The sequence below is a fragment of the Enhydra lutris genome, unplaced genomic scaffold, assembly GCF_002288905.1.
Source record: "Enhydra lutris kenyoni isolate GAN:26980312 unplaced genomic scaffold, ASM228890v2 scaffoldscaffold1, whole genome shotgun sequence".
Taxonomy (NCBI): Eukaryota; Metazoa; Chordata; class Mammalia; order Carnivora; family Mustelidae; genus Enhydra; species Enhydra lutris.
Window position 1 is genome coordinate 60,342,721 of NW_019154085.1, and position 25,838 is coordinate 60,368,558.

Here is a 25,838-nt window from a genome sequence, read left to right on the forward strand (position 1 = left end):
GCTTTCTCTTTGTTAAAAAGGAAGATTTATAAGTAGTGAAAAGTGTTAAATATATACAAATACAAATGAGCTATCTAAAGTCTACCTCAAATAATTCATAGTAGTGATCAGACATGGATATTTAAAGCATATTATAATGCTTCAAAATCTGGACCTGAGAATCCAGTAAGATTGCTTTCCCTATATGAAAAATAAATTCTTGAAAGAGATATATTGCTCATTGTTCATAAACATCAACATTTAGAGTATCGGTGTTAGGGTTAAGAAACCCCCAGCTGAGAACATACTGTGATATCTCAAGTATATGGAAGTATCAAACACAAATTATTTTTAGAAGAATGCACCTCAATCTAGTCTTACAGAAGTTCAATGAAGAATAACTGAATATGAACTTGTAATCCAAAATTATCAAACATGCTAAGTAGATCACCATGAGTAAGACTTAGCAGAAACTACCATCAGCATAATTAGATTCATAAATATTTCTGATTTTAGAAAAATCAGATAAAGCATATGAAGAAATTGTACTTACGATTGAATTCAAGGGGGGGCACCTGGGTGGCTCAGGGTGTTAAGCCTCTGCCTTTGGCTCAGGTCATGATCCCAGGGTCCTGGGATCGAGCTCCACATCGGGCTTTCTGCTCAGCAGGGAGCCTACTTCCTCCTCTCTCTCTCTGCCTGCCTACTTGTGATCTCTCTCTGTCAAATAAATAAATAAAATCTTAAAAAAAAAAGATTGAGTTCAAAGGACAAGAAACTTTTACAAGTAGTCATATATTAAAAACAAACAAAAAGCAAAACAAAAACATATACAGAATGTCTATAATAGACATAAAATTATTGAATTTAGTGGATCACAGAAACATCAGGTATGGACACAACTGAAGATAATGAGTAAACTGAGCTATTAAGCTAAAGTCTAAGGAAGTAAAGGGATAGAAAACATGAGAGGTTAGACAAAAATAAAAACATCTAATACATTTTAAACTTCTAAAATGAGAAAATATAATGCAAGAGAGACAGTAGTGAAGAGATAATGGCTGAATATTTTTAATACCTGAAGACATGAATTCTCAGGCTAGGGATCTTAACAAAATCGAAATGGGGGAAAAATATTAGATATATCATAGTGAAGCTGTAGAACTCCGAAGACAAAAAGAATTATCTTAAAAGTTGTTAAAAATAAAGACAGATCATCTGCAATTAATAATTAGATTGAAGGCAACCTTCTTTTTTAAATTTATTATTATTTTTTTTAATAAACATATAATGTATTTTTATCCCCAGGGGTACAGGTCTGTGAATCGCCAGGTTTACACACTTCACAGCACTCACCATAGCACATACCCTCCCCAATGTCCATAACCCCACCCCCCTCTCTCAACCCCCCTCCCCCCAGCAACCCTCAGTTTGTTTTGTGAGATTAAGAGTCACTTATGGTTTGTCTCCCTCCCAATCCCATCTTGTTTCATTTATTCTTCTCCTACCTCCTTAACCACTCCATGTTGCATCTCCACTTCCTCATATCAGGGAGATCATATGATAGTTGTCTTTCTCCAATTGACTTATTTCGCTAAGCATGATACCCTCTAGTTCCATCCGCGTCGTCGCAAATGGCAAGATTTCATTTCCTTTGATGGCTGCATAGTATTCCGTTGTGTATATATACCACATCTTCTTTATCCATTCATCTGTTGATGGACATCTAGGTTCTTTCCATAGTTTGGCTATTGTAGACATTGCTGCTATAAACATTCGGGTGCATGTGCCCCTTCGGATCACTATGTTCGTATCTTTAGGGTAAATACCCAGTAGTGCAATTGCTGGGTCAAAGGGTAGTTCTATTTTCAACATTTTGACGAACCTCCATGCTGTTTTCCAGAGTGGTTGCACCAGCTTGCATTCCCACCAACAGTGTAGGAGGGTTCCCCTTTCTCCGCATCCTTGCCAGCATCTGTCATTTCCTGACTTGTTAATTTTAGCCATTCTGACTGGTGTGAGGTGATATCTCATTGTGGTTTTGATTTGTATTTCCCTGATGCCGAGTGATGTGGAGCACTTTTTCATGTGTCTGTTGGCCATCTGGATGTCTTCTTTGCAGAAATGTCTGTTCATGTCTTCTGCCCATTTCTTGATTGGATTATTTGTTCTTTGGGTGCTGAGTTTCTAAGTTCTTTATAGATTTTGGACACTAGCCCTTTATCTGATATGTCGCTTGCAAATATCTTCTCCCATTCTGTCAGTTGTCTTTTGGTTTTCTTAACTGTTTCCTTTGCTGTGCAAAAGCTTTTGATCTTGATGAAATCCCAATAGTTCATTTTTGCCGTTGTTTCCCTTGCCTTTGGCAATGTTGAAGGCAACCTTTTAATAAGAACAGAAGCCAGACGTTAATGGAAAAATAGCTTCAGTTTGCTAAAAGAAAATAACTATAATTTAAGACTGTAAACCCATTTTAACTTACATTTAAGAGTAAGGTAAGATACATATTTAGATAAAATGAAAGGAGCCCACCTTCAATAGAACTTCATTAAAGAAACTTATAAAGATGTACTCCAAGAAAAATTTTGAAAAATTATTTAAGGAAAGTAAAAGATGTAGAATAGAAGAATGTGCATAATTATTGGTAAATATGTGGTTAGGTTTATATTAACAGTGACTCTATAAAAATAATAATGATTTATTTGTGGTATTAAAAAAAGAGAAAAATACCAGAAAAAAATACCTTATAAGGTAAAAGGAAATATTCAGGTTAAATAATTCTACATTTTTTGTTGTTAGATGGGTGTTTAAGATAGAAATAATGATTAACTTTAAATTTATTTTAGTATACCTGTTAAAATATTAAGGATAACCATCCAAAGAACAGAAAGAATATACCATTTTATTAGAAATGGCTGGAAGGAAAAAGCACAAGGGAGACAAGCTCACCAAACATAGACCACTGGGAGATTTATTACTGCTAAGTGTTCTAATGAAATTTCCTTACTCGCACCCCTTTTTGCTGGGTTGATGAGATCAGCATTTTGCCTCTATGCTGAAAGAAATCATCTGCTCCTCCTTTCATTGGCGACCAGTGATTAGCTCCAGAACTTGCTCTGTTGACCACTTCAACAGCCACTGAAAAACAAAGATTATTTGAGACTTCCTTCTCACTGTCTTTTAGAATTTCATAGCATTTTGTTTTGATGGAAAATTCTACTTCTGGCACATAGTTATAGACAACAATGGAAGAGAGTAATTAGCTAGTTTTGATTTTCTTGGTTTAAAAACCAATTCAATTTATGAGAAAGAAAACTATTTTTAGACAAATACTTGGTTCTTTATTGTGATTTGTGGTAGGCTGGAACTGGGAAACCAGTGAGCATACCCACTCATTTCCTCTTAATTATTTTCACCAAAGAGCACTGCCAGTGATTATCTCAAATCTTCTGTTTGCAAAGTTACTAATCAGGGCCTTCAGGCTTTGTCCTTTAGACCAAGGAAGATACAGAGAAAATCAAGTGAGAAAATCTGCTTCTTCCTAAAAATTAAGGATAAGGCTCAAATCAAATCAATTTCCCAAAGTAATAACAACACTAGTTTTCACTTGAAAGGTCCCCCAATAATGGGTCCGTGATCAAAGGAGAGAGACTGATACAAAGCAAAGGTCAAGCAAAGCTTTATTTCGTGCCAAGCATCAAGAATCAAACCGATGGGTCAGGGCCGTCTCTTACAAAGAGAGGACCCCTCTCTGCCTTACAGACTAGCTTTTAAGGGCAAAGGCTATGTGGTTGGGCCTGGCCACACACAGGTGACCAATGAGATTGTAACATACAGAGAAAGCTGCCCAGTCATGCTAGGTCACACATAAGTGACCACTTGAATTACAATTTACCCTAGTAGATATTTGAACTAGCCTATCACCTTGGTCAGAATGGGCGCCCAAAAGACGGGACCCACACTCCTTGGTAGCTAGGGAGACAGTATGCATGCCCCACTGATTGGATGTCTCCACCTGGCCTGACCCACACTTGTATTTGGGCTTTGTTACCTGGGACTGGTTTCCCAGACTTGCTTTTAAGTAAGTTCCCTGAGGAGGGGGCAGGGTCAGTTTAAGTTTTACTGCATAAACAACAAAGTCACTGTTTAACCGGATGGCATCGCTCTGGGTATATAGGCCCTTAACACACTGACTGTGGTAAATTCTTTTCCTTCCCCCTACAACCATTTTCTGAGTGTGTGGATCAGTTTGACAAATTATTTTCAAGGAGTAAGAGTCACAGAGGCTGACGCAAGAAAACCTGCAATTTTATGGACTGTGCTATGGCTAAAGTCTACCAGGACGTTTCTTCCAAAATTTTTAAAACTACATTGTTCTTGGATCATTTTGAATAATCAAGGGATAGAGACCAAAATCAGAGCTTTAGGAGTGTCAACATGGATTTGAACAGAATCTGTAAAAGGAAGTGTTGACCTTTAGTAACAATGGCAATAACCCCAACAGAATGATGCTCATTTATAGGCTGCTATGGAAATATTTAGCATAGCAGGATTAGTATAGTCATCGCAAGGATTCATGAGGCTCTTCTTTTTCTGAACGGATATATCTTTTCCACTATTAGCCTTTACTAAATGCCTAGCTACAGAGGGAGGAAAGCCAGAAGTGCTGACAGGGCACAAAAAAGGACCAGCTAAAAATAAAGTTTCTTGAAATACAGAGAAGCATGTGATGCCTAGAATTTCAAGCTGGATATAATATTGAATGGATTAGGTTCTCAGGAAAAAGCCTTCTCATGAAAATATATGTTACAATTTCACGTGCTGATAATGAGAGAAGAATGAGAAAGGCTGAGAAGAAAGCAGGCAGCCAGCCATCACTGCATTGGGCCTCTTGGAGCAGCCAAAGTGATGTGGCAATAATTAATGCAGCCAACTTTATTGGACAGAACTGGTTATCCTCCTGTTGGAGGGGTGTGAGGCATGTGGGAGGAAAATATGGGAAAAATAGAGTTACTTTTTTGCTTCTCTCACACTTAATTAAATTTAAATGAAAAAAAAAATTAAAACATATTAATGCTCGAATTCTGTCTTGCTGGCATCCTGAACACAAATAGAAAGCCCTGCTCTGAGTTTCCTATAATATGCAGAAAGAGCATGTTGTTTTTACACATATACAGAAAGAAACGGATTTTAATGTCTAAATATTATCCAAGTAAATGTGTTATGTTTATAGTAAAGGTAGGTTCTTACTTTAATTTGTCTATGGAACATTTTAAAGAGTGGTTTTCTTTTTTTGGGGGTGTGAATTAGTAATCTGGAGTTGTATTGATTATAAGTTTATAAGTAAGCACATATAAATTGTGCTTACCTGTTCATTGGGAAATAAACACTTCACGGTCAGAAGCAGCTCAGCTCAGCATGAACTGTGGGAGTGCGTGAGCACAGTGTGGATGAGGTGTGAGGAAACAGAATCTCATTTTGGAAACTAGGGAACAAGTTATGATGGGAAGGTACCAGAGGTGTGAGCGAGGGTCCTGTCAGACCACAGGCTCAGGGCAGGAGGTATATTTTATGCATAAGTTCAGTTTAAAACTGAGCCTGAGAGAGAATCTTTGCCAGTTACCCTACTTCTATGCAGTCCCTAAACTATGCCTCCAATTATATAGGTTAAGAATCTTCCTGGGGTGCCTGGGTGGCTCAATGGGTTGGGCCTCTGCCTTCGGCTCAGGTCATGGTTTCAGAGTCCTGGGATCCAGCCCCGCATCGGGATCTCTGCTCAGAGGGAAGCCTGCTTCCCCCTCTCAAGCTGTCTGCCCCTCTGTCTACTTGTGACCTCTCTCTCTGTGTCTAATAGATAAATAAAATCTTTTTTTTTTTAAAAATTTTCCTTATTTCTTTTAACAGAAGCACAGAGAGTAGCAAAGAAAATTCCAGCACTAATATTCTTGTTATTTCAAGTAGCATTTCCATCTGATGCTGTGTATCTTCTGCTAATGAGCTCCAGACTTAATAATTTACAAAGAAAAGCAATCAAATGTGAAATTGTTAGTGTGACGCTGCTGCTGGTTTCACTTATTTCATAAACGAAACTTTTCTAGATTTTAAATTATTTTGTCTAACTAATGCCCACTTTTATTTACAAATGTGCACACCAGGCCCCAGGAAAAACACATATCTACTGAAAAAGTAAACTTAGGCTAACAATAGTCTTGCTAAATCAATCTTGGAAGCAATGAAAACCACACAGATGTAGAGCTACATCACAGTATACTATCCTGTTTGTAAAAACAAAGTTATTGCATAATACTCAGGGATACTTGGAAATGGTATTGTGCTAAAAGAAAAGTAGTATACAGAAAAGAGGCCAAACTGTGTTAAAAAGAAAAGAAAAGAACAAAAAACAGAAAAAAATTGGAAGAGCATACACTAAAACATTAAGAAGAGTTCTCATGGGAAAGAAATTGATGGTGGTTTTCCTTTTATTCTTTGTATTCTTTTGCACTTTCCAAAGTAAATACTTACTATTCCTTATATTATCACATATTCATTTAATATATTTTTTACTTTCATTTAACTAATTGTGCTCTCATAATGAGTTTTATACTGGATGTGTTCTATTGTCAATAATGCCAAAGTAGATCACCTTTCCTGAGTAATTTTACTTCTTAGATAGCTCCTTTAAATTAATTTCAATTTATACAAACTTCATTCTGCCAGATGAAAACATTCCATATCCAAATTTTCCCTAGTGTTCCAATAATGCCTATTTTCTTTCTTTCTTTTTTTTTTTTTTCCAATCCATGATCCAATTAAGGATCACACATTGCATTTAGTCATTACAGCTCTTTAGTTGTATATAATTTAGGCCATTTCTCCAGGGTTGTTTTACATTTGCTTTTTTTTGTTTTTTGTTTGTTTTTTTGTAATGTGTCCTAACATGACATTTTCACACCTGTGACAGTTGTTTTGAAAAATGTCTTTTGATTTTAATTTTCTGATTATTTCCTCCTGATCAGATTCAAGTAAACACTTTGTAAGGAATACCTTACAGACCATATTGGTCCTTCTCAATACCTTGTATTGGGAAGCTTGTAAGTCAGTATATCCTATTATTGGTAATGCCAACTTTGAGGCCTTGGTCAAGGTGGTATCTGTCAGATTTTGTGATTCCTAAAGTATATTTTCTTTTTTGAAATTCTTAAGTAGCAACACAGCATGAAAATCATGTTCCACAAAAACCTTTCATGTAATAGTTTTAAAATCCATTGGTGATTTTTGCCTGAGTCAATTATTACTATGGTGATGATGTCACAATTCCATCAACCCTTCTATATTTATAGGTCAGCATCTTTCTGTAAAAAACTTTCTCTTTTCTACTCCCTTAAAGATTTTTTTTTTTAAAGTATCCATACAAACCCATGAATTCCTTTTTTATTCAATGTGCTATGAAACTATTTAGGTCGCTATTTATTTTGATACCCAAGTTGTGTTAAATTTAGCCAATGACCACGCCTTTAAGCTGGTTCCTATGTCCTTTCCACATCTCTGTATGTTTTGAAGGGTTTCTTTACTTTCTGTGTGGAATGTTCCAAATCGGTACTTTCCCTGTCCCACCCAGTCACTTCTTTAGGAAGCCCAGTTTCCTTTAGTGGAGAATAATATTGAAACAAAACAAAACAAAACAAGATCTGAGTACTGGATAGCTACTAGAATTCTAGCTTCTGTCAAAGGCACTGTTAAGAAATGCATTTCTAGGGGCACCTGGGTGGCTCAGTGGGTTAAAGCCTCTGCCTATAGCTCAGGTCATGATCCCAGGGTCCTGGGATCGAGCCCCGCATCAGGCTCTCTGCTCAGCAGGGAGTCTGCTTCCTCCTCTCTCTGACTGCCTCTCTGCCTACTTGTAATCTCTCTCTGTCAAATAAATAAATAAAATCTTAAAAAAAAAGAAATGCATTTCTATCTAGCATCTAGATACATATTTTTTTTTAACAGCTATACTGACACCTCTATTCCCACTCCACCAGGTTCTTTGTCTCCTTTTCTATTCCATATTTGTACTCACTTCTCCTATAGTAAGAACCTCGTTATCAGTAGTATCATTATCTGTTTGTTCAATCTTAAAATACACCTAGATAAATTTACAATTGCTACATTCCAACTACTACAAATATCAAACCTACTATGTTATGTTTTCTCAGCAGTTTTTACTGGGTATTTTTTTGGGAGGGTCTTTAGACTATATCCACCAAGGAGGTACCATCAGAGAGCTATGTTTAAAAATGCACTAATTCTAGTCTCAGCAATCAGACACTAAAAAGTAATAAAAGACACCCAAATCAGCAAGGAAGAAATCAAACTTTCCCTACTTGCAGACAACATGATGTTTTATGTAGAAACCCAAAAGACTCCACCAGAAATTTGCTAGAACTAATACATGAATTCAGCAACGTTACAGTGTATAAAATCAAGGTACAGAAATCTCTAGCATTTCTATACACCAATAATGAAGCAGCAGAAAAAAGAAATCAAGGAGTCAGTCCCATTTATAATTGCACCCAAAACAATAAATCATTTAGAAATAAACCTAACCAAAGAGGTGAAGGATCTGTATTCTAGAAACTATAGCACTTATGAATGAAATTGAAGAAGAGACAAAGAAATAGGGAAAAATTGCATGCTCAGATATTGGAAGAGCAAACATCGTTAAAATGCTTATACTACCCAATGCAATCTATACATTTAATGCAGGCCTTATCAAAACAACAGCATTTTTCTCAGAGCTAGAATAAACAATCTTAAAATTTGTATGTGACCTCAGAAGACCCCAAATATGCAAACTAATACTGAAAAAGAAAAGCAAAGCTAGAGACATCACAATTCTGGATTTCAGGCTATATGACAAAGCTGTAGTCATCAGGACTGTATAATACTGGCAAAAACATACACATAGACCAATGGAACAGAAAAGAAAACCCAGAAATGGACCCACAACTATATAGTCAACTAATCACTGACAAAGCAGAAGAGAATATCCAATGGAAAAAGATAATCTCTTCAACAAATGGTACTGGGAGAATGAAATTGGACCACCTCTTACACCTACACAAAAATAAATGGATGAAAGACCTCAATGTGAGGCAGGATTCCATCAAAATCCTAGGGGGGAACACAGGCAACAACCACTTTGACCTTGGCTGCAGCAACTTCTTATGAGACACATCTCTGGAGGTAAGGGAAACAAAAGCAAAAATGAACAACTTCATCAAGAGAAAAAGCATCTGCATTGTAAGGGAAATAGTCAACAAAACTAAAAACAGCCTAAAGAATGAGAGAAGATATTTGCAAATGACATATCAGATAAAGGGTTTGTATCCAAAATCTAGAAAGAATTCCTCAAACTCAACACCCAAAAAACCAAATAATCTAGTCAAGAAATGGGAAGAAGACGTGAATAGATATTTTTCCAAAGAAGATAGCCAGATGGCTAGAAGACACGTGAAAAGATGTCCAACATCACTCATCAGCAAAAACAAATCAAAACCACAATAAGATACCATCTCATACCTGTCAGAGTAGCTAAAATTAACAACACAGGAAACAACATATGTTGGTGATGATGTGGAAAAAAGGGAACCCCTCTTAAACTGTTGGTGGGAATGCAAAGCAGTGAAGCCATTCTGGAAAACAGTATGGAGGTTCCTCAAAAAGTTAAAAATAGAACACCTCATGACCCAGCAATTACATTACTAAGTATTTACAAAGGATACAAAAAAATTGATTTGAAGGGACACATGCACCCCAATGTTTTTAGCAGCATTATCAACAAAAGCCAAACTATGGAAAGAGCTCAAGAGTCCACTGACTGATAAATGGTTAAAGAAGATATGGTATATGTATATACAGTGGAATATTACTCAGGCATCAAAAAGAATGAAATCTTGTCATTTGCGATGACATGGATGGAGCTAGAGTGTATTATGTTAAAATTAGTAAGAGAAAGACAAGTACTATATGATTTCACTCATATGTAAAGTTTGGGGAATAAAAAAGGTTGAGCATATGGGAAAGGGAAAAAAAGAGAGGCAGGGAAGCAAACCATAAGAGACTCTTAACAACAGAGGAAAAACTGAGGGTTGATGGAGGGAGGTGGGTGGGGGGTGGGTTCAATGGGTGATGAGGATTAAGGAGGACACTTGTTGGGATGAACATTGGTATTATATATAAGTGATGAATCACTAAATTCTACTAATATTCTAATATATATATAATATATATTTTTTCTACTAATATTCACTATATGTTCACTAACTAGAATTTAAATAAAAATTTGGAAGAAAAAAGTTTATTAATTCCACTTCTAACTATGTAAGTAATTCTTTTGTATGATTATGTTTTTAAAAAAGATTTTGTTTCTTAGAAAGACAGAGAGAGAGAGAGAGACAGCACAAGCAGAGGAAGCAGCAGCCTGAGGGAAAAGAAGGCACCCCACTGAGCAGGAAGCCCAATACAGGACTCAATCCCAGGACCCTGGGATCATGACCTGTGCTGAAGGCAGACACTTAACCAACTGAGCCACTCGGGCATCCACCCCCTTTTTTTTAAAAGATTTTGTTTATTTATTTGTTAGGGAAAGAGAAAGCACAAGCAGGGAAATAATTCTTCTGTATGATTATGTTGTCAACATTTTAGTGTTACATTCTTTTGTTTCTGTTTGTTTTTCATGTTGGTGTTTGCTTCTTTTCCATTTTCCTTATATAATTCAGTTTTTTAAAAAGATTTTACTTTTTTAAAAAAGATTTTATTTATTTGTCAGAGAGAGAGAGAGAGAGCGAACACAGGCAAGGGGAGCAGCAAGCAGAGGGAGAAGCAGGCTCCCCACTGAGCAGGGAGCTTGATGTGGGACTTGATCCCAGGACCCTGGTATCATGACCTGAGTCAAAAGACATGGTTAACCGACTAAGCCACCCAAGAATCTCTAAAGATTTTACTTTTAAGTAATCTCTACACAACCCTGAGTTTTATGCTCCACTGACTGAACCAGCCAGACCTCCCTAATTTACTTTTAAACATGAAAATTATTTACACAGTTTAGAGTAAATTATTTACATAGTTCCAAAGTAAAACATGAAGTTAGAAGAGTCTCACTCCACCCTTTCCCTTCCACTCAATCCCACCATTCCCTCTGTGTAACCGTCTTTTGCACCTGGTTGTTCTTTTCCGAATTTCCTTCTTAAGAAATAGATATCATAAAAATATGTACCAATAAATATTTTATTCCCCCTTTACTCTTACACAAAACCTAGCAGTCTAAATATATTTTCCTCACCTTGTTTTTTTCACTTCACAGTATATCCTGGATGTAATGCATAGAGATAATTTTTTTGTATCTGCTTAATTACCTAATCATGTGGATTTAACAGAGTTTATTCAACCAATTTTCTATAAATTGCTTGTTTCAATATTTTGTTTCAAATATTTTGCTATTAGAAATATTGCTGCAATAAGTATTTCTGTGAATATTAGCTTTGTTTTGTTCTTTCTGGAGATGAACTTTAAGGGTAAATTTCTAGAAGTGAGATTACTGGGTTAAAGAGTAATTTCATGTAATTATTCTTTAGCTATTGGGAAATTCTTCTTTACAATGGTTTTACATTTTTATATTCTATCAGCAGTTGGCATACAATATCAGCAACAGAGTATTTTGTCAAACTCTCCAATTTTTGCTGATCTGACAGATGAGAAATGGTATCATAGGGTAATTTTATTTAGTGTTGTTCTTATTATGAGTGATGTTGAATTTTTTTTGTAAGTTCAAAGGCCATTCACATATTTCCTGTGGGAAATCTTTGTTCATGTCATTTGTTTACTTTTTTTTTTTTTTTGGAGAAGGACAAAAAAGGGGATAAGGGATAGAGGCAGAGGGAGAGAATTTTAAGCTCTATTTCACAACCCTGAGATCAAGGCCTGAGCTGAGATCAAGAGTCAGATGCTTAACCTACTGAGCCACTCACGTGCCCCATCCTGCATCCATCCTCACTTTTGAAGCATCCTTCACACATTACATATAAGACACACTAATCTATAATGCATGTCACAAACATTTCCTCCCATTTTTGGAAAATTGTCCCTTTTTTTTTTGTCTATGGTCCTTCTTATGTTGTGCAATTTTAATTTTTTTTTGTTGAAGTTATCAATCTTTTCTCTTGTTTCTCAGTTCTGTTTCATACCTAATTTATATCAAAAGAAAAATAGTATTAAAAATGTAAAACTCATAAAATGGGCCTACTATATGTGCTTTCCATTAATTTCAAAGTGCTACAATGGTTATTTAAGCCAAATAAGTTTTGACCCAAGCAATGTTTGTTAAAGACAAGTTTTTCCAAAAAGGAATTGTCTCCTCAGTCCCTGTGAGTCACCCATGATTAATGCAGAAACAGTGCTGAAACCAATCAAAATCCAGAGCAAAGACAACATAATTACCTTTCCTGCCTGATTTTATATGTGTACATTATGTATACATTGTGTGTGTGCATGTGTGTGTATGTGTGTGTGTGTGTGTATTTATGGCAAGCTTATTTCTGCAGTTTTCGACCATTTAGTCCAATGAGATCATTTATACTTAAAAAGATTTTAGAAATACTTAAAAGGTATCTTAGCAGATGATTTAATTTTGCTTTTGTCAATTTGCCAAGTTTCAATTCCTTCAGTTCACTTTTTAGTCTAAAAAGGAAAAAATGAGCATTTGAGTTATATTCAATATTTGAATACTTCAAAATTGTTAAATTACTTAGCTTTTCATTTTTTTAAAAGATTTTATTTATTTATTTATTTGATACACAGAGATCACAAGTAGGCAGAGATGCAGGCAGAGGGAGAGGGGGAAGCAGGCTCCCCGCTGAGCAGAGAGCCTGACGCTGGACTTGATCCCAGGATCCTGAGACCATGACCTGAGCCGAAGGCAGAGGCTAAACCCACTGAGCCATCCAGGTGCCCCCGTAGATGTGTTTAACCTCACAATTTTATGGCCAGAGATTCTATTCCCATGATCCCTCATGGTCTTCCCATTCTCTTAAGTAAAGGCTTTTTCCTCTGGATCTGGTTGCTTTTATTAGTATATGACCAGACCTTCAATCAAGGGGCACTATTTTGCTTCCCAGTAATAGGAGCAATAAAAATGCAATTGCATGAGAGCCTATGGAGAACTCATGTGTGAATACAGCACAGTATAATGGGAAAACTCTAGAAGAAGAATCAAGAGAGTAGATATATAGTTGTGGTTCTGTCATTACATCTTAACAGCTTTGGCAATCACTCTGGTATTCAACAGGCACATTTGTAAAATCTAAGAATTGTGATTGATTAAATATCTTCCAAACTGGAAACTTTACAATTCGGCAATTGTCAGTCCTCCTCAAGCAGGTATCTTCACAAATCTGGCCTTACTGCTACTTGAATCTCCTCAGCTACCTGTACTTCTTGAAGTCATAAACCCAGCTCACTTTTCTGAGAAAACTCTTCCCTTGACTCTTTTTCAAGGCCACAGAAATACTTGTATAATGGACACAAGTTTTCAAATCCCACAATACTTTGGTTTTATGTACTAGTCTGTATTAACTGCATACTGACTTTTATAGAACCAACTTTTCTAGGTCAACTACAAGCCTTGGCATTTCTGGTTAAATGTGTGAATGTGTGTGGGTATGTGTGTGTGTGTGTGTGTGTGTGTGTGTGTGTGTGTGTGCACACTCACACAAGTGCATTACACAAATAGCTGAAGGCACGAATAGGTATGTAATATCATGTAAACTTCCTATTACTCAAAAATATACTATGATGAAGTCTCTTAATCTCCTTCAGGGTTGGGAGGGTGTGTGTGACCTGACCTACAAATCTGGAGGGGTTAAACATTGCCACCAGTCTAATACACTTACTTCAAATAGAGTTGAGCTAATCATTATTTTGCTTTCTGAAATAGCTTCCATTAGTGGAGCTTTCCTTCTGTCCTAAGAAGCTTAGTGGTCATTGTGGCCACTGGGTCAAAACAATTCTCCTTTTTATATTTCTCCATATCAGGCTTAATTTTAGACAAATGTCCACTAAGGAGAAGTTTTCTGAGCAATAGTATTTGGGAGGATGCACTTTACCATTATAGCAATTTGCAAAAGGCAGTTTTCTGTAGTTTTACCAAATAATGTAGAAATAGAAGTAAAATGTGATTGAATGGGCTATAACACTCTTTAAGACCCAGGAAAATCACTATGTTGATATACATATCTCTTTCTTACTCTTTTAAGAGAAAGTACATTTATAAATCCTGTAATATAAAGTCAGCCTAACAATTTAACCAAATGCCTCTTTTCACTACCATTCACATGTATTTTCATTATAGAAAAATAAGAAACTGGAAAGATTTTAAAGTTAGCTTGTTTTGTTTTCTAAATTTCTATCCTGCATATATCTAAAGTCAAGAACATAAGATCTAGGATCAATCATATGCTTGTTTGGCATCTCAAAAATGACCTGTTTTCAGTACAATCAGATTTGTAAAAATCATATCTCTGTAAGGCTATTTCCTATTTTAACTTGATTTTTATGTATGTGCTAAGTTTTGGATATGAATATACATATGCATGTATAATATGTCTATATATATCTATATTAAGCAGTGGCTGCATGAAAGAGATATTTAATCTAGGAATATGGTTTCCTAGTAACAAGAATCACATACCAGTTCTTCAGGAGCTCCATCTCTGCAATCATATGTCTTCAGTGTATTAGTAAGGCAAGAACTTTCCAGAAGTTGTTTTGTTTTCTGCATAGGACATCTAACAATCAAAGATGAGGTGCTATTACAGTATAGAAGAAGGAGAAGACAAATATTTACTCAGCCAGCAGATTTCTTTAGGTCTGATTCAATTTTAAAAAGTCACATAGAAGAAAACTCCCTTAATAATCAACAGCTTACCAAAACGCTATACATTGTGTAGGACTTGAGACACTGAAGTCTTATTTTCAGAGCTAGAAGTTAAAAAATAATAATAATTTAAAAGTGGGATTAAATAAATGGGATTTGTAGATTAAAATTGAATTATGTTCATCTTCCATTGTTTTTAAGAGGTTAAAATAGACTAACTATAGGTTGCAGAGATAGAAGGTCATTTGCAAGTAAATTTTTAAAACTTTGTCCTCAGGCCTGATAGAAAACATCAGAGGCTAAGAAAGAGGTTTGAATCTAACATTCACTTCAGAAATTGCACTTACTAATTTTTTTTCCTTTAAGGTTTTCTCAGCTCAAGTACAAATGTATTGTTTGTGTTAAACTTGAAGTTGATCAAGATTTAAAAAAATAAACACTGGTAATGGAAAACAGTGAGCCAGAAAACATTTCTTTAACTATGTCAAGCATGAAGCAATGTGACAGAATACCCAAATCCTAAACTGGGCTATATCAATTTATGTGATCTTTATATACTACTTAACCTTTTCTGAATTTTATTGTCTCATCAAGGCATTCTGTCTCAAAGTTGCCATCAAAAATCCTATGTTACTCAGTATAATATCAAGGATAACATAAAGTATTTGACTTGTCCAAAAAAAGAGCATTGAGATCCGTTCAGAGCATTTTCCCTGTTAAGGACATAGCTATGGATTAGTGGAAACAAAATTTTACTGAAAGGCAGAATATTTGTGTCAAGGACCTGACTTCATCACCTATCTGTGTTCTATTTAGAAAGTCACTGAAATTCTTCTAAAACTCTAATTTTGTAATCTATAAAATGGAAATTTTGGCATACTACCTCAGAGGGTAGTTAAGAAAGTTAAACCAAGTAAACATATGTGAATTTTGTTTTCCAACTCTGGAGTATTTACGAATGTAAGATATCCTTAGGTAAAATCATTTATGTTGAACAAACTCATAAATGCTTTCCCAAGTCATTTAGCTCTGACTTAAACAAGAAAATTAACCTGAACAAATTTGAGCTAAAATGCAAGAGTAATATCAATAGACATTAGAAAAACATGTCAGCAACCTCAATAAATACTTGAATAAAGATGACTTGAGAGTCCTGATTGGCATCTTTCAAGTATCTGTTTGTGTGAACTTTAGTATTCTCATTGCATAATGACTTACACTTTAAAATAATGCATATCTAATTTCTGAGGCTCTTATTCATATGTTGTACCAACATGCACAGAACTATGAAGTAATTTGCATGTAAATAAATTTAATTTTAGTAAAAATATTTCAAAAACCTACTAGCTCACTAATCATTTGCAAATCAAGCAAATAAAAGTAATGGAAAATTCTTATCTCATCAATGATGGGTAAATGCATAGTGGACTAATTTATCTATTAACAATTATAAAACCATGGACAAAATATAAAATATAAATATTTAAGATTACTGGAAAGTGACAAAAACAAGTACAAACTAGAAGAGGTTTTACCCTGAAAGAATAGAAAGACTCTGAGTAAGATTTTCATTTATGGGGTCTTCTCTTAAGGGAAGTTTCAAGTCCCCATGACATGACTGTGATAGAACTCAAGAAAAAAAGCTACTATCTTATTGGTTTAAGGAGTCAAACAGTAGATCCAAATTAGATTTATGGATCTAGGAGTAGACAGAATATGAAGGGAGAATCCCCAAAAGGAGAGAACCACAGCGATTCTGTATGCAAGGCCTCTCAAATCATTGACTCCTAAACTGTATACGCACAGAGTAAGACAACGATGAATCTCTCTGGAAAAACAATATCCGGAAAGCTAAAAAAATTGAACTGAGATATTAATACCTGCCCACTGCTAGAGAAACAGGATTGGAGTGTGAATTTCACTATTTGAGGAAATGGATTGGAGTGTGAATCTCACCATTTGATAAATACCTCAAGGTCTTAACTGACAACATAAGGGTCACATCTTAGGAGTAAAGACTACAACCAAAGAATAGGAGTTTGCCATAAAACTCAAAAACCAACAAACAAAAATAAGAAACAACACACACACAAAACCCCAAAACTGAACACTCTTAAGAATTCAAAAAAAAAAAAAAAATGCCTTCAAAGATCAAGTAAACTGCTTATAATTTACTTCCATGCTTGTATAAAATGCAACACTTTTCAGCTAAGTGTCTGACTCTTGATTTCAGTTCAGGTCATGATCTCAGGGTTTTAAAATCAATGGCAGATTTTAGAGTCTTTACAATACATAATGCCAGCTCCAAAAAAAAAAAAAAAAAATCCCAGATATGTAGAGAAAATAGGAAATGTAGTTCATTAAAATAAAATTACATATGACCCAGAGATTGGAATTAGTAGTCAGGATTGTAATACAGCTATGACGAATACATTAAAGCAAATATAGAGAAGTCTGGATAAAATTGGTGTAAGTAGAAAATTTCAGAAGAGCTATAGAATTGCGAAGAAGAAACAAATGGAAAATATAAAACTGAAAAGACACAATATCTGAAATTAAACATTCATTGCATGTAATTAACAACAAATTGCACAAAAGAGGGATAAGTAAGCATGAAAGTGAGTCAACAGAAATTATCCAAACTAAAATATAGAGGGAAAGATGACTGAGAAGTATGAATAGAGGCTCAGAGGCCAATATGACAGTATCAAACAGTAACACATACATGTAATTCATGTCCCAAAAAGAGAAGAAGGAAAGTGTAGGGAAAAAATATTTGAAGAAATGTTGACTGAAAAATTTTCAAATTTGACCCAAAAAACAACCTACAAATGCAGGAAAATCAGTGAACCATGGCAGCATAAATGAAGAGGAAAAGGCACCTAGACACATAATAGTCAAATTGTTAATAACCAGAGAAAAATCTTAAAAGCAGCCAAAGACAAAGAAAAATTAAATACAGTGGAACTTCCATAAAAATACTGCTTATTTCTCTTTATAAACAATATAAATCAAAAGAGAATATAATACACTCTAAAAATTGCCAAAGAAAAAAAAAGCTATATCCAGGAAAAATATCTTTAAAAACTTGAGGCAAAAAAAAAAAAAAAGACATTTTCATGTAAACAAAAGCTGCTAGAACTTGTCACAGAAGGTATACACTAAAATATTGCTAATTAAAGTTCTCAGACTTATGGTAAATGACTCCAGATGGAAATTTTTTATATATAGGAAGAAATGATGAACATTAGAATTGGTAAATGTGTAGATAAACACCAAAGGATATGTGTATATCTTTTCTTAAATTCATTAAAAGTAGATTATTCTAGGGGTGCCTAGGTGGCTCAGTCAGCTAAGTGTCTGACTCTTGATTTTGGCTCAGGTCATGATCTCAGGTTTTAAAACCAAGCCCTGCTTCAGGCTCCATGCTGGGCATAAAACTTACTTAAGAGTCCCTCTCTCCCTCTGCCTCTCTTCCCCCATGACTTACACTCTCTCTAAAATAAAATAAAAAGTAGATTACTTAATTACAAATAATAATAATATATGGAGTGTTTAAAACATATGTGTTAAAATATGACAAAATAGCACAACGAATAAGAGAGCTGTAAATGGAATTATACTGTAATAAGTCTCTTAAATTATATATGTAATGATTAAATATTAATCCATGATATAGTATCATTAGTAAAGAATGCACATTGTAGTCCATAGAGCAATTTGGAAAGAGATTGTCAAGAGAGACACATTTTCTTACCCTAAATTGTAAAAGTAATTTATCATTCCTCCTTATCTTATTCCTTTTAGGAAAAATAACAGTTTATTTAAGGGGCATCAAATATTTATACATGATGGAAAAAAACAGGTTTTTAAAAATTTTATTTATTCAGTTGATCATTGATAAAAGTCAAGGAAAATTTTTTTCTTCCTGTCAGTAGACATTTCTGAAGAAGTTCTCCGTGCTGGTCCAAAGCATAAAGGGTGAAATAAGAATCTATCACAATGGTCTAGAACCCAATATTTTGTACAAATTTTATGAAATAATCAATTGTTAATGCTAAAATAAGTAAATTCAAAATCTTCAAAAAGTGAACCTGTTTGTTGGATGTTATAAAGAATGTGAATCATGCCTCACAAATATCTCTCCCCATTTCTCACCCTTGGTTGTAAACAAGGTATTCTCTTAGACCATCTTTAATTTTAAGATAAGATATACTACATATGGATAAAGGATGAGACATAGTACCTCTTTGTCTTGAGCACCAGTTGCTAATTCAAAACTCAAGGTTAAGGAATAGAGCCAGGTCTCAAAGAATCAAGAAAATAGCCGTGATGGATTTACAGTTTTTTCTTGCTCTAGTCATCTGGAGCTAAGACATGTTCTTCACTAGGTCATATTCAGTAAAGTTCCCCATGTGAAGTAGGAAAATATCTCCAAGTGATTTGGTTATAGATGAGGCCCTTCATGAGAAAGTGAGTATAGTTATTTACTGATAGTAGAAATAGGATCCTTTTTGGACATTCTCTCCCGAGGAACATTTGTCTCAAATATTTGACAAGAATTGGAAGAGTCAATTAAGGATGAAGTGCTCTGGTCAGTGTCGAAAGGGCAGAAGTATTTAAATCGTTAGACAGAGACTCTTGATTTAGATACCATTTCATTAAGTAATTGTGTCAACATTATGTTTTTGAAGGCATGGTGCCCTGGTACTCATGTGGGAAGACAGACTGCAGGAACAAGTTCCAAATATTTTCTCAAAATAATTTCTAAAAATTGCCCCAAAGGCTTGAGAAGTAGGAGTTTAAAACCTACGAATTTTAGGTGCAAATATAAGCAATAAGAAAATCTCTAGATAGCTCTAGTAGAATGTCTGATTTTGAAGTTCACAGATTTTGTTGAGCCTGCTAGAAAACGTTAGCTGCAAGCTGTAGTCTCAAGTTGCAGCTTCATAATTGTTGAGTAAACTTTGGATGGAATAATTTTATATTGTCTGTCTGAACACGGGAAAATTGTTCTGAAAATACTCATCTTTTGTTGTAGTTGATGTGTAAATATTCTTTTCAAATAATTTCTTAAGTGCATTCTAACATTTAAGAGCAAAGAAAAGTGATTATTGTTTATATTCTTAGTCTGTAGTGGTATTAATTCAATATATTTTAAAACTAAACTAATTTGTTTATCTTTATACCAAGAAGAGAAAAAGAGTTAAGACAAAATTACTATTTATTCCATTTAAAATGATTCATTTATTGTTCAATGAGCCATTCCTACCCCCTCTAATTCTGGCAGAATATTATAGTTAAAATATAAGGAATAGAGGAAAAAACACAACAACAAAAACTCTGAATCTCTAAATCTTTAAATAGGAAGCTTCTCTTTTTGGACATGAAAATAGAAGGAAAATTTTAAATATGGTGAAAATTCTAATCTTAATCTCTTCAAAGTAAACATGTATGTAAGGGCAGAGTTGAGCTCGATGATAATTGAAATAATATGTGCTCATTTTAAGATGCCTTTTTAAAACACAGTAAATAATTTTTAAAATTAATTATCACCCCAAATCCCACCACATAGACAAAATCGTTGCCAACATTTTGGTGGGGAATCCGTTTAGGTTCTTTTACATACACACCCATATACACAGTATATTTATAATTTTAAATAACCAGAATATTACTCAGTAATATTTATATACAGTTATATTTCCCAGTAATATGTTACAGATATATGTCTACCTGTAAGTAAATCAGTAACTGAACATTGCCTGATGTATAATAACCACTTGGCAAATGCTGACTAATAGCATTATAACCTATAACTAAAGGAAATGAACTAAAATGATCTAAAAATGTTTTAGATTGGAAAAAATAATGATGCAATTATTTAAAAGTTTTATTTATCACTCAAATGTTTTTACATCTGATGGGTTCACCAGGTTTCGACTCAGAAAAGACAGGGTTTAACAAATAAAGAGAGGGCAACATGGCAATAAAATTATAAGAAATAATTGATTTCTTATAAGAAATAAAGGTTGTGGGGCGCCTGGGTGGCTCAGTGGGTTATAACCTCTGCCTTCAGCTCAGGTCATGATCCCAGGGTCCTGGGATCAAGCCCCACATCGGGTTCTCTCCTCAGCGGGGAGCCTGCTTCCCCCCACCCCTCTCTGCCTGCCTCTCTGCCTACTTGTGATCTCTGTCTGTCAAGTAAATAAATAAATCTTTAAAAATAAAAAAAAAATAAAGGTTGTGCTTTCTTCTATTACCTGAGAGGTGCCATGAATTGCATCCCAAATTTTCTACTGGGGATTTTGTTTTAATTAGAAATTGAGATGGTTTATGAAAGGATATTAATTTAACTATGTTGCTTCCTCTGAGTTTCCCTTTGGGAAGTTGACTTATAAACTGTTTATTTTTATTTTTAACTACTTAGCAGCTGTTATTACAGGAGAACTTATGCCTTAGTTATACAGGGACAGAACTAGTCTTAACCTTCTCACAATGTACTTGCTTATTGTGCCAGAAATCATTAGTAGAAATTGTTATAAGACTCTCTTGCCCTGTGTTGGTCAGAGGTTTTTAAAAACAACTGACACAAAGGGGACAAATATCATCATATGTGAAACTTTTATGGACAAGGCTCTGAGTTCCAGGTTTGTGAATGGTATCCAACTATTCTTTAAATGGTTGTTTTATAGATGACTTTTTTTTTTAAAGGTCAGGAATATAGTGTTCACTCATTATTTCATTAATCATTCAATTTATTCATTCAATTATTCATTGACTTAGTAATAATCACTTATTTATTGAGACCCTACTTTGGACCATGGATTGTTGTAGATGTTGTGGATATTATTATAAACAAGACACATATGATCTTTTAGATAACATGTTTAAGTCTAGAAAGAGATACAGAAAAATAAATAATTAAGTATAGTGTAAAAGGAGTGGAATATTATAACTTTTATGCCCTTAACAGAATATGTGGTTGGAATAGCTTGTAGAACAAAAGTTTATATTGAAAGCAGATGATTGAATAAGAATCAGTCAAGTGGCACCTGGGTGGCTCAGTGGATTAAAGCCTCTGCCTTCAGCTCAGCTCATGATCCCAGGGTCCTGGGATGGAGCCCCGCATCGGGCTCTCTGCTCAGCAGGGACCCTGCTTCCTCCCCTCTCTCTCTCTGCCTGCCTCTCTGCCTACTTGTGATCTCTGTCAAATAAATAAAATCTTAAAAAAAAAAAAAAAAGAATTAGTCAAGTAAGAGGACATTAAAATTCCTTCACATCATAGGAAAATTATGTATGAAGACCTAAAATCGAGAGAAAGGGTTGAAATTAAGCTAAAACATTTGTAATGTCTGGGACAAAATATTCTTTATTTTTTTAATTTAACTATTTAAATTTTTTTTTAATTTTTTATAAGCATATAATGTATTTTTAGCCCCAGGGGTACAGGTCTGTGATTGCCAGGTTTATACACTTCACAGCACTCACCATAGCACATACCCTCCCCAATGACCATGACCCCACCACCCCTTCCCTACCCCCCTCCCCCCAGCAACCCTCAGTTTGTTTTGTAAGATTAAGAGTCTCTTATGGTTTGTCTCTCTCCCGATCCCATCTTCGTTCATTTATTCTTTTCTTACTCTCCAAACCCACCACGTTGCATCTCCACTTCCTCATATCAGGGAATCATATGATAGTTGTCTTTCTCCGATTGACTTATTTTGCTAAGCATAATACCCTCTAGTTCCATCCACATCATTGCAAATGGCAAGATTTCATTTCTTTTGATGGCTGCATAGTAGTTCATTGTATATATATACAACAGCTTCTTTATCCATTCATCTGTTGATGGACATCTAGGTTCTTTCCATAGTTTGGCTATTGTGGACATTGCTGCTATAAACATTTGGTGCACGTGCCCCTTTGGATCACTATGTTTGTATCTTTAGGGTAAATATCCAGTAGTGCAATTGCTGGGTCATAGGGTAGCTCTATTTTCAACTTTTTGAGGAACTTCCATGCTGTTTTCCAGAGTGGTTGCACCAGCTTACATTCCCACCAACAGTGTAGGAGGGTTTCCCTTTCTCCGCATCCTCGCCAGCATCTGTCATTTCCTGACTTGTTAATTTTAGCCATTCTGACTGGTGTGAGGTGATATCTCATCGTGGTTTTGATTTATATTTCCCTGATGCCGAGTGATGTGGAGCATTTTTTCATGTGTCTGTTGGCCATCTGGATGTCTTCTTTGTAGAAATGTCTGTTCATGTCCTCCGCCCATTTCTTGATTGGTTTATTTGTTCTTTGGGTGTTGAGTTTGCTAAGCTCTTTATAGATTTTGGATACTAGCCCTTTATCTGATATGTAGTTTGCAAATATCTTCTCCCATTCTGTCAGTTGTCTTTTGGTTTTGTTAACTGTTTCTTTTGCTGTGCAAAAGCTTTTGATCTTGATGAAGTCCCAATAGCTCCATATTGCCCTTGCTTCCCTTGCCTTTGGAAATGTGCCTAGGAAGAAGTTGCTGCAGCTGAGATCGAAGAGGTTGCTGCCTGTGTCCTCCTCAAGGATTTTGCTAGATTCCTTTCATCCACTTGGAGTCTATTATTGTATGTGGTTTAAGGAAATGGTCCAGTTTCATTTTTCTGCATGTGGCTGTCCAATTTTCCCAACACCATTTGTTGAAGAAGCTGTCTTTTTTCCATTGGACATTCTTTCCTGCTTTGTCGAACATTAGTTGACCATAGAGTTGAGGGTCTATTTCTGGGCTCTCTATTCTGTTTCATTGATCTATGTGTCTGTTTTTGTGCCAGTACCATGCTGTCTTGATGATGACAGCTTTGTAATAGAGCTTGAAGTCCGGAATTGTGATGCCACCAACTTTGGCTTTCTTTTTCAATATTCCTTTGGCTATTCGAGGTCTTTTCTGGTTCCATATAAATTTAAGGATCATTTGTTCCATTTCTTTGAAAAAAATGAATGGGATTTTGATAGGGATTGCATTAAATGTGCAGATTGCTTTAGGTAGCATACACATTTTCACAATATTTTTCTTCCAACCAGGACCATGGAACATTTTTCCATTTCTTTGTGTCTTCCTCAATTTCTTTCATGAATACTTTATAGTTTTCTGAGTATAGATTCTTTGCCTCTTTGGTCAGGTTTATTCCTAGGTATCTTATGGATTTGGGTGCAATTATAAATGGGATTGACTCCTTAATTTCTCTTTCTTCTGTCTTGTTGTTGGTGTAAAGAAATGCAACTGATTTCAGTGTATTGATTTTATATCCTGACACTTTACTGAATTCCTGTAAAGTTCTAGCAGTTTTGGAGTGGAGTCTTTTGGGTTTTCCACATATAGTATCATATCATCTACAAAGAGTGATAGTTTGACTTCTTCTTTGCCGATTTGGATGCCTTTAGTTTCTTTTTGTTGTCTGATTGCTGAGGCTAGGACTTCTAGTACTATGTTGAATAGCAGTGGTGATAATGGACATCACTGCCATGTTCCTGACCTTAGCAGCAAAGCTTTCAGTTTTTCTCCATTGAGAATGATATTTGCGGTAGGTTTTTAATAGATGGCTTTGATGATGTTAAGGTATGTGCCCTCTATCCCTACACTTTGAAGAGTTTTGATCAGGAAGGGATGCTGTACTTTGTCAAATGCTTTTTCAGCATCTATGGAGAGTATCATATGGTTCTTGTTCTTTCTTTCATTAATGTGTTGTATCACATTGATTGATTTGTGGATGTTGAACCAACCTTGCAGCCCTGGAATAAATCCCACTTGGTCGTGGTGAATAATCCTTTTAATGTACTGTTGGATCCTATTAGCTAGTATTTTGGTGAGAATTTTCGCATCTGTGTTCATCAAGGATATTGGTCTGTAATTCTCTTTTTTGATGGGATCCTTGTCTGGTTTTGGGATCAAGGTGATGCTGGCCTCATAAAATGAGTTTGGAAGTTTCCCTTCCATTTCTATTTTTTGGAAGAGTTTCAGGAGAATAGGAATTAATTCTTCTTTAAATGTTTGGTAGAATTCCCCTGGGAAGCCATCTGGCCCTGGGCTTTTGTTTGTTTGGAGATTTTTGATGACTGTTTCAATCTCCGTACTGGTTATGGGTCTGTTCAGGTTTTCTATTTCTTCCTGGTTCAGTTGTGGTAGTTTATAAGTCTCTAGGAATGCATCCATTTCTTCCAGATTGTCAAATTTGTTTGCGTAGAGTTGCTCATAGTATGTTCTTATAACTGTTTGTATTTCTTTGATGTTGGTTGTGATCCCTCCTCTTTCATTCATGATTTTATTTATTTGGGTCCTTTCTCTTTTCTTTTGGATAAGTCTGGCCAGGGGTTTATCAATCTTATTAAGTCTTTCAAAGAACCAGCTCCTAGTTTCATTGATTTGTTCTATTGTTTTTTTTGGTTTCTATTTCATTGATTGCTGCTCTGATCTTTATGATTTCTCTTCTCCTGCTGGGTTTAGGCTTTCTTTGTTGTTCTTTGTCCAGCTCCTTTAGGTGTAGGGTTAGGTTGTGTATTTGAGGTCTTTCTTGTTTCTTGAGAAAGGCTTGTACCGGTATATATTTTCCTCTCAGGACTGCCTTTGCTGTGTCCCACAGATTTTGAACCATTGTGTTTTCATTATCATTTGTTTCCATGAATTTTTTCAACTCTTCTTTAATTTCCTGGTTGACCCATTCATTCTTTAAAAGGATGCTGTTTAGTGTACATGTATTTGGGTTCTTTCCAAATTTCCTCTTGTGATTGATTTCTAGCTTCAGAGCATTGTGCTCTGAAAATATGCAGGGAATGATCCCAACCTTTGATACCAGTTGAGACCTGATTTGTGACCCAGGATGTGATCTATTCTGGAGAATGTTCCATGTGCACTAGAGAAGAATGTGTATTCTGTTGCTTTGGGATGGAATGTTCTGAATATATCTGTGAT